This window comes from Idiotropiscis lumnitzeri, chromosome 2, assembly GCF_059441095.1.
Source record: "Idiotropiscis lumnitzeri isolate Australia: NSW breed Sydney's pygmy pipehorse chromosome 2, RoL_Ilum_1.0, whole genome shotgun sequence".
Taxonomy (NCBI): domain Eukaryota; kingdom Metazoa; phylum Chordata; class Actinopteri; order Syngnathiformes; family Syngnathidae; genus Idiotropiscis; species Idiotropiscis lumnitzeri.
The window spans coordinates 7,047,187-7,062,275 of record NC_142392.1 but is presented as its reverse complement, the minus strand read 5'-3'; the positions used below and the strand labels follow the sequence as shown (position 1 = coordinate 7,062,275).

The window sequence follows — 15,089 nt, the reverse complement described above, 5'->3', positions numbered from 1 at the left end:
TATTTGCAAACATTATGTATCACCAATGTCTTTGCAAAAGCCAAATAAAACGATAAATAGACCCGCGAATGAGTCCGCGAGATCATTTTTAAGTTTAAGATGGGCTGGCTGATTTTAGCTTGAATTCAAAGTTGATTGACAGTCGTTACCATGGTAACCAGGATGAAATCAAATAGATAAATAAATAATAGATATAATAAATATATATATATATATATATATATATATATATATATAAAAAAATAGCACTCTTTACGAAGAGTAAATTCACTCATTTACTGCCATTGACGGCTAAAGACGTCAAAGATTTCCTTTTACTCGTCTGGTAGTGAATTTAATAGAATGAAATATTTCCTCCGCGCCTATGCTTTCAAGACGCCCCAAACGCTTTCCGACAAATGTAACGTTTCCCCCGCTCAACCGAAAAAGCACTGACAACAACAACAACATGTAAAACCATGCCGAGGAATCCTCAATAATAAGGGTGAGCGGGCGCAAGTACTTCCAAAGCAGACTGAGTGCAGCCCTTGGAGTGCCGGACGAAATATAGAAATAAGTCGTTCCATGCCGTCATCACGTCGATTTTTGACAACTTAGCGCAATATGTTTTCGAACAAAATTCTCACGCAAATTGGGAAATATAAGACTATAATTTCGGAGTTATGGAAATGGCGCCGCGTGATTGACATGCCATCCAAATAGGGCATTGGAAAAAATAAACAACAAAGTTTCATTTGAATTCAAGTTGATTTGATTACTTCTGTCCAAACATACTGTACATATACGACAACACACTGATTACATTTGTAGTTTAATTTCCCGTGCGCTCCCATTAATGAGCGCCTTAGGCCTCTTTTCTCTAAAGACGAGCGGCAGCTGAATAACATTCTTGACATGCCCCCTCCGGTACAAACACACCGCCAGTTTATTATTTAAAAACATGTGTAGCAGAAAAATGCGGCTTTTTTTTTTTTTTTTGTGCTGACTCTGCTCGTGTTAAAGGTTTTCCAGACGTGGAAAAAGATACACACCGTCGTGCCCACACAAGTCCCCCGAGCCTCAACGCAAGCATTGAAAATAACCCTGAAATGTATTTCATGTTTCGCACGCTTTTTTAAAGGAGATGAGTCAAATAAGCAAAAAATGGAATTTAAGTGTTGCGGTCGGTAAATTACAGCTTTTTGCACACCAAAAAACAGCTTCGGTTGTTTCCTGCTCACGATAGACTGCAAAAAAAAATTACAAAAAATTAATAAATAAATAATAAAATCTCATCGTTCATGTTTTTAACACGCGTTGAAAAGGATCCGGTTTTGATTTTGCATGAAATAGCAAATAGTACTTTGTTGGTTTGTTTCCATGGTAACATTTCAGGAGTCAGATCTTATAATTAGTTGTGAGTCGCAGGTGCAGGCCAGTGAATATTTAAATATCAAATATTTCTTTTCCAGTCATAAAATAACATTAAATGTTTTATTCACTTATTATACCAACTGTGTATGAAAAAAAAAAAAAAAAAAAATCTGAGCGTATGTTTGTATGTTTATGTGTACTCAAATGTGAAAAGCCCTTTCTGCTCTCGTCAGGATGTCATTTTCTGTGCTGATGAGCAATTTGATAAGCGAAAAGGAGGTCAGGATTTAAAAAAAAAATTCTGTCGGTACTTCTTGAGCGTGCCATTTAAAACGGTTGTGTGCTCAACTGGCAATTTAAAATCCAAGGCGAAACGACGACGGGATTGGCTAAAGTTTGTATTTGCAAGCGGCACACACCTCGAAGCAATTTTGGAACGCTAATGGCAGCCCTTTTGCGGCCAATTTAAGTTTTGTTCGCTTAATTAAAATGAAATGGTCCTACAGTATATCCGGGCGCACTTTAAACCACCTGACTTGGATTGCTTAAACGGCGCATTGGTTCGATAATAAGCGGACGGAAAGGGGGATCGTTTTGAAGCGCCGGCCCCTCGTTTGCGCTCATGAATATGCATGCAAATGAGGCGGTAATAAACGAACCACTAAATATGCCAAGGGAACAGTAAACAAGGGCACATTTTAAGGAAACCAATAAAGCAATTGGGATTAAATATCATAATCAGAGACTATTTTGTTTATCAAAGCACTGTAATCTGTGCACATACGTAACCATTTTGCTTGCCTTTAAATCATCCCCCGTTTTTTCTTTGTTTTGACACATTTCTCACTTCCACAACGGCTTTATAATGATTAAAAAAAAGAAATGATGAATTATTGATTTTGAGTCTAGCTGATGGATGCGTAGAAAACTGAGCCAGAATTGGCTCACGCATCCTTATAACCCAAAAGTTAATTTTAAAATAGAAATATATACAACAGAGATGTCTGAATCCTCTCTCTCTCTCTCTCTCTTCCCCTCTCTCTCTCCCCCTCTCTCTCTCTCTCTCTCCCCCTCTCTCATTGCTACTAGCCTAGTTAGCCTAAGTGGCTAATATACCCAGCACCACAGAGAATAACTAAAACTCGCAAATTAAAAAAAAAAAAAAAATTCAATAACCCGGTAATGTTGTCCGCCATTATAAAAAAAAAAAAAAAAAAAAAAAAAAAAAAAAAAAAAAGAAATGGTCCAGATCATGGTTAGCTTAGGTTGTTAACCCTCCGAGCACCACAGACAAGTGGCTTCATTTTATTGGATTATTTTAGCTATTTAAAAAAATTTTTTTAAAAGACATGTAACAACCAAGTTTCATGCATTGTTAAGATTTCCGCTTGTAATTCTACATATCCGACCTCGCTTGCGTATGACCGGCTGATTTCTGATTCATTCAAACACCTACGCACATGACGATTCAGTCAGCGGTCAGAATGCTTAAAAGATGTGATCATTTCAAGAACAATTTGTCCAATTTTCCCCCCAGCACTGTTCTCCATTGCCTCGGTTGTGCTGTCAATCATAAGGAAAGGGTATAAACAACACTTCTGCCGACCCACTTGAGTGTGACCGCATCTCGGCACCAACGCCACATGCAGTGCTGAAACTGCTGGCCTATTTCAATCACTTGCGGCTTACCTTCACTGACATGGGTGACAAAACTCAGCAGGCTTGCAGAAGGGGACAAAACACACCATAATAGATTCACTACACTCACCTCGCGGACAGCTGTGATAAATACCGGGTGGCCCCCCGAATGCAGCGTGCGGCGGGATACAGCTCATTCCACACAGCCCAAAGATGGATACTAGGAAATGACTCGCATTGTATATCTCACTGAATGGCTAATGACACGCTGCACACACTGCGGCCTCAGTGGGAAGTAAAACTAATACAGGCTCGGAGAGGAGATTCAAAATACTTGTGTATAACCCTCTCGGCGGAGGTGTTATGAAAATCCAGGCATCAAAATACGCCTACATATACTGCATGTGGCGAGCCCGGCTAAAGATAAATGCCGCCCTGAAGTAGTCACATCCTTAATGTCTCAGTTTTTACATTCTATTTATCACTGATAGACATGCCAAAATATTTAATTTTTTCCTTTCACGTGTTATTGAGTTCGCCTATTATCGGGAACCCCCAGGGATCTTGCCTTGGACCCTTTCTGTTCACTCATTCTGCATGCATTTATTTTGGATACATATCTATTACACATTTACTACATTGTTATCAACTCATTTAATCCCAGCCGCTTTCACGAGAGGAAAAAAACCTCAATCAAAGCGTTTTTTTCTGGATTTTCACTAATTTTTTGCAAGGCCCACAGATATGGAGCTATGACACGAAAAAAAAAAAAAAAAGGCTAAGACGTATAAATACGTCTTCGGGAGACGGGGACTGCAATTTTGAAAACGTGTGTAAATATATATATATATATATATATATATATATATATATATATACACACACAATATATATATATACACACACACACACACACACGTCTTATGGATTGAATGAGTTAACGACAATTACAGTATGTCGCTAATCCGCTTGATGATCGTGACTGTGTTAAAGTACCGATAGAATCAATAGCTGGATTAGCCGAAAGCCCCCATTCCATTGAAAAAAGAGACAAAGTGGATTAGCGTCATAAGCACCTTGTTTCACAAGCTGTGAAAAACAAAAGAGCCCAAGTTTGTAATCTTTTTCCGCACAAACACACCTTGATATCACCTTCATCTACCAGACGGATATCAGCGCGATCACCAAAACGGCATAAATCACCGATAATACCCCATCACCAACCGTGATGATCCATTCCATGCTGCTGAATATCAGACATGGACCAAAGTGAGCATTTTTCCCGACACAGATGCTTAAATCACCTCCAACAGACTTGGCGCAATATCATTTTATGGTCCCCCACCAAACTGAGTGTGCGCGTGCATGCGCAGGCACCACAGAGCGGAGTCGTCGTGAGAGTCTCCGTGACCCGCTATGTATCCCATGGTAACGCGCAAGAATGAAAAGCTTTCTTCCCGGCCTGCTCAGATCCTGACAACCAGGAAGCATCCAATCCATGTACATACAGCGCCTCCCCGTCAGCCTCGCTGCAGGCTGTCGCCAAAACCTGGCATCACCATCTCACGGGAACAGGAACGAACATCTTTGCAATGTATTTGGAACTAGCGCTAACGCCATCATTATTAAAAAAAAAATTTAAAAAATGAGCTAAATGACATCATGCTAATTATTCGCGCGAGATTGCCTTTGATGATTACGCAAACGACCACGCAGACTTTTCATTTATCAGCTTTTCATTTATTTACGCAGTAGCCGTTTCCCAACCCGGGGTTGGCGGTTTGACCCGTGGCCATTGCGGGCTCGTCAATGTCAATGAGGTAACAGTGTGAAGGTAACAAAAACGCTATTCAAGTGAGGGTATAGTGACGATTGAGGTTAGAAAAATTACCCAAAAAAAAAGACAAATATATATATATATAAATATATATATATAATAAAAAATAAGAAATAAAATAAAATTAAAAAAAAAATCTGAATACTTAAATGCGCACTTTGATTGGTCAATCTACATTTTGGGGGCGTGGCCTAAACATATTGTGCCGAATCTATGTACAAAATACAATGCAAAAAAAAAAAAATCCTTGCAGTTGACTTGAGCCCAAGTAGAAGTGTTACGTTGGAGGGCATCTTCTATTCAAGGAGCACCTCTCGAGTACATCCTTTTGGATAAATGGACGTGCCACTTGAAGCTCACATCATTTTTAATTCGAAAGAATAAATCACCCCCCCCCCCCCACCCCCCATTGCACTTGAACAGTGCGGCGGTGGGAGAGGATTGAGTAAGTGGATGAGACACGACGAGACAGAGATAAGGCCTTCTTAATAATAGCAGAGAGTTCAAACGGGGGTCAACGCCAGTAGCGGCTGCTTAAACGAGGAGAACTAGGGCGAGCGTTGTTAATTGTCACAAGCAGTCAAGCCCGTTCATGTCATGTTTGGGCTTTCCGAGTGCAAATACCTGCTGTTCCCTGCTCCTGTTTGCTTGACTGCCTTATTTGGAGGTTAACTTCCAGATGTCAGCATTTTTGCCCCTACAGTGCTTTTGACCTGTTGGATTTTATTTGGAATATTTCATCATTTTTTTTAAGCAGGTGTGTTTTTTTTATTTTATTTTTTTAATTAATTAAAAAAAATATACAGTGCTTGTTTTTGATTGAGCAAAATTATTTTAAGGCTGAGAGAAGGGGGGAGAAAAAAAAAAAAAAAACATTGAGAAAATATTTGGATGAGAAGAAACGCCTCACCTCCACCAATATATGCCATATAATATTTTAACTTTCTGTGGTGCATGACCAACAAAAATTCCCCATCGGGAGATCTCGGCCGGCTTTAATGTTCATTCCCATTCATCCGCAGCTCCTAGATCTATGTGCGATGCGTTTGACTCGCTCCGCTGACTCACTTCCTCCTTCCCTGCCTGCTCCAATTACCGTGAGAGGGGAACATCTGCTGCAGTTTTCGCCGGCATTTGCGACTGTAATGGCAGCATAGGTACAATTCATGTTCGCTCATTAAAATCCACACCAAAAAAATCAATAAAAAAAAAGTTCACAGTCAACAGGAGAGGGTTTCAAGATTTATGGATAAGGCAATATGAGGAGAGAATTTTAAGAGGTAAAAATTGATCCATTTTATGGACTCATTGCGGGGCATATATACTAGACAAAATATTTGCATTTCTGTTCATGTACAATTTGGAGTCTTCAATATTTTTGTCTATTACATGACGTCAATGCGCAAGAAGCATATTTTGCGACAAAGTTCAGTCTTATTTTTAGTGGGGCATGTCCGATATATATATATATATATATATATATATATATTTTTATGATGATTACCATATTTGGCTGGATTAAATTTTGATACCCGATTAATTAAATTTTTTTGGGGGGGGGTTTCTTTGATGCCAACAACAATAATCGTACATTTAACTGTTTTTCAGTACTTTGTCCTAATTCTTTTGTTTAACTCATTCATTGCCAATGATGGGTATAAAAAAAAAAAAATCATTCATTTTATCTGGGCTGTCAACTGTATAAAAAGAGAGAGAAAAAATATGAGAATTTATTTATTTATTTATTTTTATACAATATTTGGGGGCAATGTTTGATGGCATATTTGCATTATTTTGTGAAGTGGTTTTAAAAATAAATTAAAAAATAAATAAAATTAAAAAAAAAAAAAAAAAGCTAATATCATCCAATTAAATTGTTTTGCCAATTAAGTTGGTGCACGCCCCTTCTTTCTTGCCGCTTGCCTAAATATTTGAAAGAGGTTCACCGCTATCTTCTGAACTCCCGTTTATGGATTTATTGTTCTCTGTCCCTGTCAGACAACATGCTCGGGGTAAGCACTATTTTTTTCCCACTCGTTGGTCATCGTAAGCAAAAGACAGGCTGGCAGCAGACTCCATTACGCATTTGTTTCCATGAACCTTTGCCCATGTTGGCATTCAACCCGCCATTTTTTTTTTTTCTTCTCAGGAGCTTACCTCCATCTGTTTCCATCTTGTGCGTCATTAGTTTGATGAGAGCGAGTTTCCACTTGGAAACTTTTATTGCGAGGTAGCGGCGCATCGGTTTTTGTGCCTTTTGCCCGCTTTCTTCTTTTATGTTGGCAGGTTTCAGCTTTATTAGGAGCATTTCCTGAATAGATAAGAGAAAAAAAAAAACTAAGGTATTTTATGACATTCTGATAACGGTTTTCTATTTTTAGTTAATATCGAAAGTATGGCTGTTTTGGGGCTAAAATTAAATATGGAGTGACGTCAAATGTGGTTGGATTCATTAAAAATGTATTCAGGCAATTTAAAGCATTATAAGGAATCTTTTTTTTTTTTTAATGGAATTTAAATTTGGCATTTCATGTCACTATTTCATGACGGTAAATGCTATTTATTCAAATTTAAATATGATGTGAATCAATGAGTTAAGATTAATTAAAGCAATAACAAATAATAACTTACATCTTGTTTTAATTATATCTGAATTATAACTAATTAAAAAGTAAATTAATTAAGTCTCATCAGCCTTTTATTAAACTTTTATTTATCGGCAAACCAATAAGATCACGGCTTCGAAAAAATAATTACAAAGCAAGGCAATTAATTTCAACAGGAATTTCTGATGAACGTGTCCATTCGATAATGAAATGTTAATGAAAATGTCACATTGTTAATTAATTTGAAGGTAAAATACGATCTGAAAGCATCGACATGCTTATTTTAGTTTCGGTTGGTTTTATTTCGTTTTAGATGACAGCAGATGAGACCAAGTCTTTGAGTTGGACTGGTCACCGGGAGGCAGGCGCACAAGCCACGAGTCACCGTGCTTGCCAAGGAAATAATGTATGAGTGGATAATAAATATGCCACACTTGATTTCAAAAACATGAAGGGGGGGAGAAAAAAAAAAGCAGGCCAGGCATCAGGGGATGGCGAACGAGAGGCCAGACGAAGTTCAATCACATTTATAGATTTTTTTTTTTTTTCCCCCTCGGAAAGTGTATTCTTGATCAGTGATTTGCGCGATGGGCTCCCTCTAGTGGTCAAGTGCCATTTTACGACAAAACGCATGTCACTTAAGGACAAATTAATGGATTTTCCTTCCAGAAAACACTTTTTTAGTATTTGGATTTACTTTTATTAAAAAAAAATAAATAAATTTTAAAACGAGCCTTTTTTTTTTGATTTGTTAGTTCCTCACAGAAGATAAAGAATTTATGCCTTTTGTGACATTTTCAATATTAGCATTCGACTGGTATATTGCATCATAAATATGAATTGTTTGGTGACTATCATCTTGAAATGATGTGCGGCGATACAATCATACCCACTTTTTTTTTGGGGGGGGGGCTCGGTCCCATTTTATCTCATCGGTGAACATGACTGGTGTCGCGCGAATGAAATGATAACGCTGCATGTATAGACGTGTTTGTGCGCGCTGATGCGCAGCCGCTCCGACGCTGACAGAAAGGCTGATACCCGAGCGCTGAAGCTCCATCCATCAAAACGGCCCGACTCATCAATCTGCAGCTAAAGCGCCTCCGCTCTTGTCACGTTGCTTTCTTCTGATAACACTCCCACACTCGCTATATCGACACAAGTTGCGCTTTTATGAAGTGATGATCCACCTCAACTTGTTTACAGAGTGTCACAGCAACGATAAATCAGGCAGAAATCGGACGACATTTGGCTTCTTATCCCATCGGCAGTGTGCCATAAAAGAATCCAGTTCAGTGAGGATTATTTTTAGGGAATGGTAACAAATGATTAAATTCGGGGATTCTCAACTGCCCAAGGCAGCTCAGGAACTTTTAAAATATAATTCAGCATTTATTTATTTTTCCATATTTATACAAGTGCCACAAAGGATAACCTTCAACTCGCCCTGCTTTGTGTTCAGCTTGCTAAAGGCTTTTGAACTGCCATCAAAAATAATAAAATAAAATAAAATATATATGTCTTTGATAAAACACAGTATTTTGAAAATAAAACCTTAAAAGGTTTATTCATTTAATTTTTTTCAAGCTCGGCGGGCCGGATGCAAACGTTTAACGGGCCGCATCTGGCCCCCGGGCCGTAGTTTGCCCACGCCTGGACTAAATAGTAGGTGCATTCCATAGAGAAGACAGCAAAGTTACGAGGTGGTGGGCTGACAGATGATAGCCGGGGACGCAGCTAATTTGCAACATGTCAATTATCCAGGGTGCACGGCGAAGACAAAAAACAATTTAACAAGGAGCGCCGTTCGCCTGACTCGTGTCTTGACAGGTTCGAATTCCCGCTGGGACGCGGATCAGTCAGCGAAAACGCACAATGACGACGGCTGATGGAAGCCCGACTCAGCAGTTTGAGCGGAAAGAATAAAAAAAAAAAAATAAATAATAATAATAAAAAAAAAAAAGATAAAGCAGCTCAGGGGAACGGGATTCAAATGCCGCTGTCAAAAAAGAAGTGTTAAATAAGGCCTCATGACTGTACTGTTAATTTTACCTCCATTTAAATCGCCGTCGTAATCCAACACGTCATCGGAGCGGCGTTTAATTTGATCCTGCTTGAAATATGTCATTTTGTCTCATAATTGCATTACTTTTGGATGTTATCGTGCCTGCAGGTGTCACTTACGTATGAAAGGGTGATCAGAGCGCCATGTTGCTTCATTAATTATTATGCCGACAATCATAATTACGTGTCAAATATGGAAATGAAAAATGTGAACGTTGTAAGAAAACAGAGCTTTCCAGGAGCACAGGAAGCCCTCGATGGTGATCCAAATGGGTTTGGGGTGAGTCATCAGAGCAGTGGCGGGTGGATGAATAACAATGAGTTCATCAAGCACAACGCGACAAAAAAATGGCATTTAGGGCCCGCTCAGACGCATGTGGGGATGAATCACATAAGATGATAAACAGAAATAATTCAAGGATTTTGTTATCTAATACAAAAACATACGAACCAAGACATCTAAGAATCTCTACACGGGATATTATTTAACTACCCATAAAATGTGACAAAATATTTTTCATCATCTGCAAATGGCGCCGGTTCATGATTGGACAAATTATCTTGTGTCATAACTTCCCATCTGAGCAGACAAAAATGACATGCGGAGTACCCCTCGGCGCGATCCCGGGGCCTCTTCTATTTAACAGCCTTGGATTACAACACCGTTTAGCCATGAAACGAACAAGACTTCAACCATCATAGACATCAACTTACCTCAGTTGGGCTTTCATTTGCAGCATCTCAGTGTATTTTCCTGTTGCCTTAGGTGTCAAACTCATATTTGTGGACGGGCCACGTCGTACTTATGGTTTCCCTCAGAGGGCCGTTATGACTGTGAACGCATAAATGTATTGAAAGAAAGCCAGTTTTGAAATCAGAATCAGTCAGTAATTGTTTGTTCAACAAATGTTCAATTCATTTTACAAGGGGAGGACTGATCACAAATAAACGGCAATATTCCAGATCTCAATGCTATTAAAAGCAAATAAAATGCGCTAGAAACACGAAATTGACGCACATGATTTGCCCTGCACGGGCCACATGAAATGAGGTCGCGGGTCAGATCTGGCCCCCGGGCCTCGAGTTTGACACCCGTGCCTTAGAAGGACAACCTGAGAAGAGAAGAAGCCTCTTAACTAGGTGTGTTAATGAACAATAAACTAATCCCATGAAAACTTCTATGCAACACTTGCCACGTTTTAAGTGCTTCAAATCAACTTCAGCTGTTCATATTACTTTTTCTTCTTCATGATTGCTAATATTGAAAATAGATTCAATTAAAATGTTATTATCAATGACAAAAAATGTACACTTGTAGGAATGAGTTGGACTTGTTGTTCATCTAACAATGCAAAACAATGAAAGTTTATTTATTTATTTTTTTTAATTATGAAACAAATGCATGATCAGATGACTTTTTTTTTTTTTTTGTGCGTGTCTTTCAGGATAAGATGCCACAGGGAATTCTGAGAGGGGAAAGACTTCTCATGCTCAACCGGAGGTGTGCAACAATTGACCCGGCACCAGCTGTCACATCCCATAATGTCTGTTGTGTTATCCCGGCAACAGCCTCTGACAGGGAGGTGTGGATAGTTGAGAGCGAAAATGTTAACGGGCTGCGCAGTCATAGCCGGCAGAGGCCACATATGGCCCCGTGACTCCCCCGAGGTGTTGTCGCGCGCGGCGAGAACACCAGAATAGCTTCTTTTCCTTTTTGTTGTTTATGCCGCCTTGACTGCGAGGGCCGCCACCGCCGCGTCGCACACCCAATCACAAAGTGTATTACCGAAGCTGGCGCAGTCCCCGCAGAAGCAATTACACGGCCGGTCCTGTTTAATTTCATACAGTCGGGAGTCGGCTTGCCACCGGTCGCTGGCAGGGAACATCAGCCAGTCGGTCAGAAGAGTTTGAGAAATATTGACGTTTTGCTTTGAAAATTGTGCGCACTATGAGATATAGATTTATATTTTTTTTTTTTGGTCACTAGCAACAAACTAAAGTTACTGCTGAACAGACCGACAGACTGCCGTTTCCAATGCGCACATAAGAAACGGATGTGACGTTTACATTTTAAAGATTGATCGAGAGTAGGTGTGGGCAAACTGCGGCCCGGGGGCCACATGCGGCCCGTTCAACGTTTTAATCCGGCCCGCCGAACTTGTGAAAAAATGAAATGAATAAACCTCGTTCGTGTTTTATTTTCTAAATCCTCTGTTATTTCCAAGACATATTTCGTTGTAATGCTTTTGTTCCTGGTCCGGGCCCCTCTGTCAAATTTTAGAACCCATTATGGCCCGCCAATCAAAAATTTAGCCCACCCCTGATCTAGAGAGTTCAACATTCAAATTTGTTGACTCATACAAAGAATACAGTAATGTTCATTTGGATGTGTGACAAAATATAATTCTCCTGTCACATCACATCCTGATACAATCAAACAGTCCCCACCCCCCCCCAACCCCCCCTCCGGTCTTACATACTATATTCATTAAAATAAATGGATAGGATGCAGCCTACTGGGTCGTCTTATTGCGTTTTGATTAAAACGCTGTCAGGGTGCGCGTGGAGGGCTGCGGGGCTCGGCAGTGTAAACTGTCAAAGTGAAGGTGAGGGAGGAGGAGGACGAGGGAGGTTCAAGGAATGTCACCAGCTCCACAAATGAGATCTGAAGAGGTCCTCGCAAAAGAGGAGATGAAGTGACGGGCTCTCCCGCTAAGAGCTTTCGACGAGAACGCAAGCCTTTTGAAATTTGCATTTGACATTTCCAGGAATCTGCTGGTTGGATTCCATGCCGGTCTGGTGAAAAAGGCTGGTAGAAAATCCAGACGTTTTTGGGTTACTTTGGAAAATTACAACAAATAAGTACAACCAAAGAATTGTATGGGATGTAGAACGTAACTAAGAAGATTTTCTGTCCCACAATTCGTACAATCCATATTTTGGACAAACGCTAATGGTTCTCCTATCTGATTCAAAGACTTTGAGCGCAAGATTAGAAAGCGTTCAGCTTCTGCAAAATCTTGCGGTTCAGTGACGAATCTTATGTTTAATCTTCAACAACTGTCCAATTTTGGGAAAAAAAATAAATCCAAGCTAGCAGAAATTCTTGAGCATAAATGACACTCGCTGATGCAGATGTGCCATATCTTGGAAAGACCATTTTTTTCGTCTCTGACGCATCTGGTAATACGACCGTCGTCCGACTCAAACGTATGTACGCCCACACAGCAAAATCAGAGAAACTGATCGTTTTGTAGCCGTCTCTTAATTCCTTTCCCAAAGCGGCAAGTAAAGTCTCATTTTGTTATTGTCGAGAGTGGCAATTAATATTATTTATAATATATTTTAAGCGATATATAATTATATACTATAGAAATATTATAATTATATATAATATATTATAATATAATTTTAATATAATATAAATAATATATCATTTATCACAAAAATAATTATTTCTAACTCCCAACACGTGACACTCTGCTAACAAATGTTCCCAGGACTATGAAACGCTCGAAAGAACATCCTCCGGTTTAAGGGATTAACCACGAATGAGAGGCAACGTAAAAAGTGCTCACAGAGTGAAGGTTAAAGCAGCATTGCTCTCTTGAGATATGAGGGGGGGAAAGAAAAACAAAAAAAAAAAAAAAAAAAAAAAACAATGGAACTAATTAGACTCACAACTAATGAGGGTACAAGACACAGGTGGACAGGCAGCCGATTGGCTGGAACGCAAAGCGAACAAGGAACGGCTGACCACACACACACACACACACACAGGTGGACCAGCAGGGAATTGACTGAGTAATCAGATGTCTCCTCGCCCTGTTTTTTTTTTTTTTTTTTTTTTTTTGTCTGTCCACCTCTGGCACAAGGCCCCTTTTCGACTTGTTTAACAGTGAGGCTTTTCCAGTTGATCTATTCTGCCAGATTGCATTAAAACAAAGTAGATGCAGGTACATTGCTAACAGACAACTATTGCCGCTTTCACGCCGCCGGGAAAAGACGACATTTTCCCCGAAGGAGGGTTCGAAGCCGATTCCGAATTTTTCCAGCTTCAAAAAGAAAGTCTCGCCTAAGAAAATGGGAAGTGTAATTGAAGCTAGGCTATCTTAGCTAGCTAAACTTGCTAATGCGCAGTCGGAAGCATAACGCATGGCGTAAAAATGTTAGCGCTTCTCGGGTCGCATCAGATTCTTGAGAGGGACGAGCCACGATATTAAACAAAATCAAAACGAATGCGGCCGCTATTCATGCCTCACGTTTGGTTTTGGTTAGCTGATCGATTTTTGACAGATTAAATGTGGACAAACATCATTTCAACTGTTATCGCAATACCGCTATGTCACTTATTTTGGAGTAGACAAACTTGAAGTCCTCAAATAACTATATAAATGGGAAAAAATGTTTTGCTATTTTTTTTTGTCAGAAGTCTGATCTATCGATGCTTTATGGAACCGAGCAAAATTGCATGACTTGACGTAAACCCCGTGCTGACTTGCTTAAAATTTAGCGAGGACTTGACTTACTTGATTTAGGCCACTGTAACTCGAAACTTGAAAGTTGAGACCTAATGGTAACGGGCACATACGCACAACTTACTCCTACCCCTGAGCAGTTTTTTGCCTCCTCTGGTAGTATCAGCGCTTTCAACAAGATGTATACACCAGCAAAATCAGAATAAACAACGGTGATCGTAAGCCAACAGTTCAATCAGGACGATGAGAAATCATAGCTGTACATCGCGAGGGATCAATAATCGACACGTCAGACGATAAACTTCCAAGTGTGCCTTGAAGGCGGTTTGCATCCCCGCGACTGATAATCCACAGTGAGATTGACAGCAAGTCTTGCTTGTTTGGTCCTCCGCGAATCTATGCTGAGTGGGCTGGCACACTCGTTACCTCTGCTTGCCAAGAACACAGAGCACGAGGCACCGCTAAGCCTCCACAGTCTTACTGTTATTACGAGTGCAAACCAGCAGCCGGAAGACAGAAACGCTGGTTACAGGTGTCAAAAGCAGCAGGTCTAAAAACACTTGTGCCACGAGTGGCCAGAAATTGGGCAGAAAAAGCACTGACCTTTCCAACACTTATCTTGCTTTCCTCACCGCCCCCCACAAATTCATTTTGGAATTGATGAAGGACGCACAGCTGCTGAAGCGGACCGGCGTCAGGTTGGAACAAATCACCTTGGATTATAAACGCAAGGTTCTGAGCTGGTGATTGACAAGACAAAACGTGATACACACATTCAGGTATTTGGGGCCAAGTTGGCACTTTAACCCGTTCCAATCGAAGCCGGCAGAGGCACGACGATTCTCAGATGTCACAAAAAGATTATCCTGAGGTGTGGGATGTATCCGATACTCTTTCTCAGCTCAGGAATATTTATGATATGCAGTAACAACCTTTCTGATAGTTCTGGCCAACCTTTAAAATTGAAGCTGAAGTGCCACCTTCTGAGAAAGCAAATGCCAGACAGTCGGACATGTCCAAGAGATTACCTTGACCGATTATCCTGTTGTGTTATTTTTCCCTTTCTTATTATCTTAGGGCGACAGAACGGCCAAATTTGAGAATCTCCTACTG

General features: G+C 40.0%; 1 long non-coding RNA gene across 1 annotated transcript in view; it reads right to left on the bottom strand.

Annotated features, from left to right (window-relative positions):
• The window catches only part of LOC148341520 (uncharacterized), a 67,017-nt gene extending 52,722 nt beyond the window's left edge, over nt 1-14,295 (bottom strand). Inside the window, exons 1-4 of the long non-coding RNA XR_015842353.1 lie at nt 14,028-14,295; nt 10,517-10,610; nt 10,213-10,330; nt 6,986-7,139 (exon numbers count right to left, since the gene is read on the bottom strand). This is a non-coding gene — a long non-coding RNA (uncharacterized LOC148341520). The remainder of the gene's footprint in view (nt 1-6,985; nt 7,140-10,212; nt 10,331-10,516; nt 10,611-14,027) is intronic.
• Nucleotides 14,296-15,089: the final 794 nt, after the last annotated feature.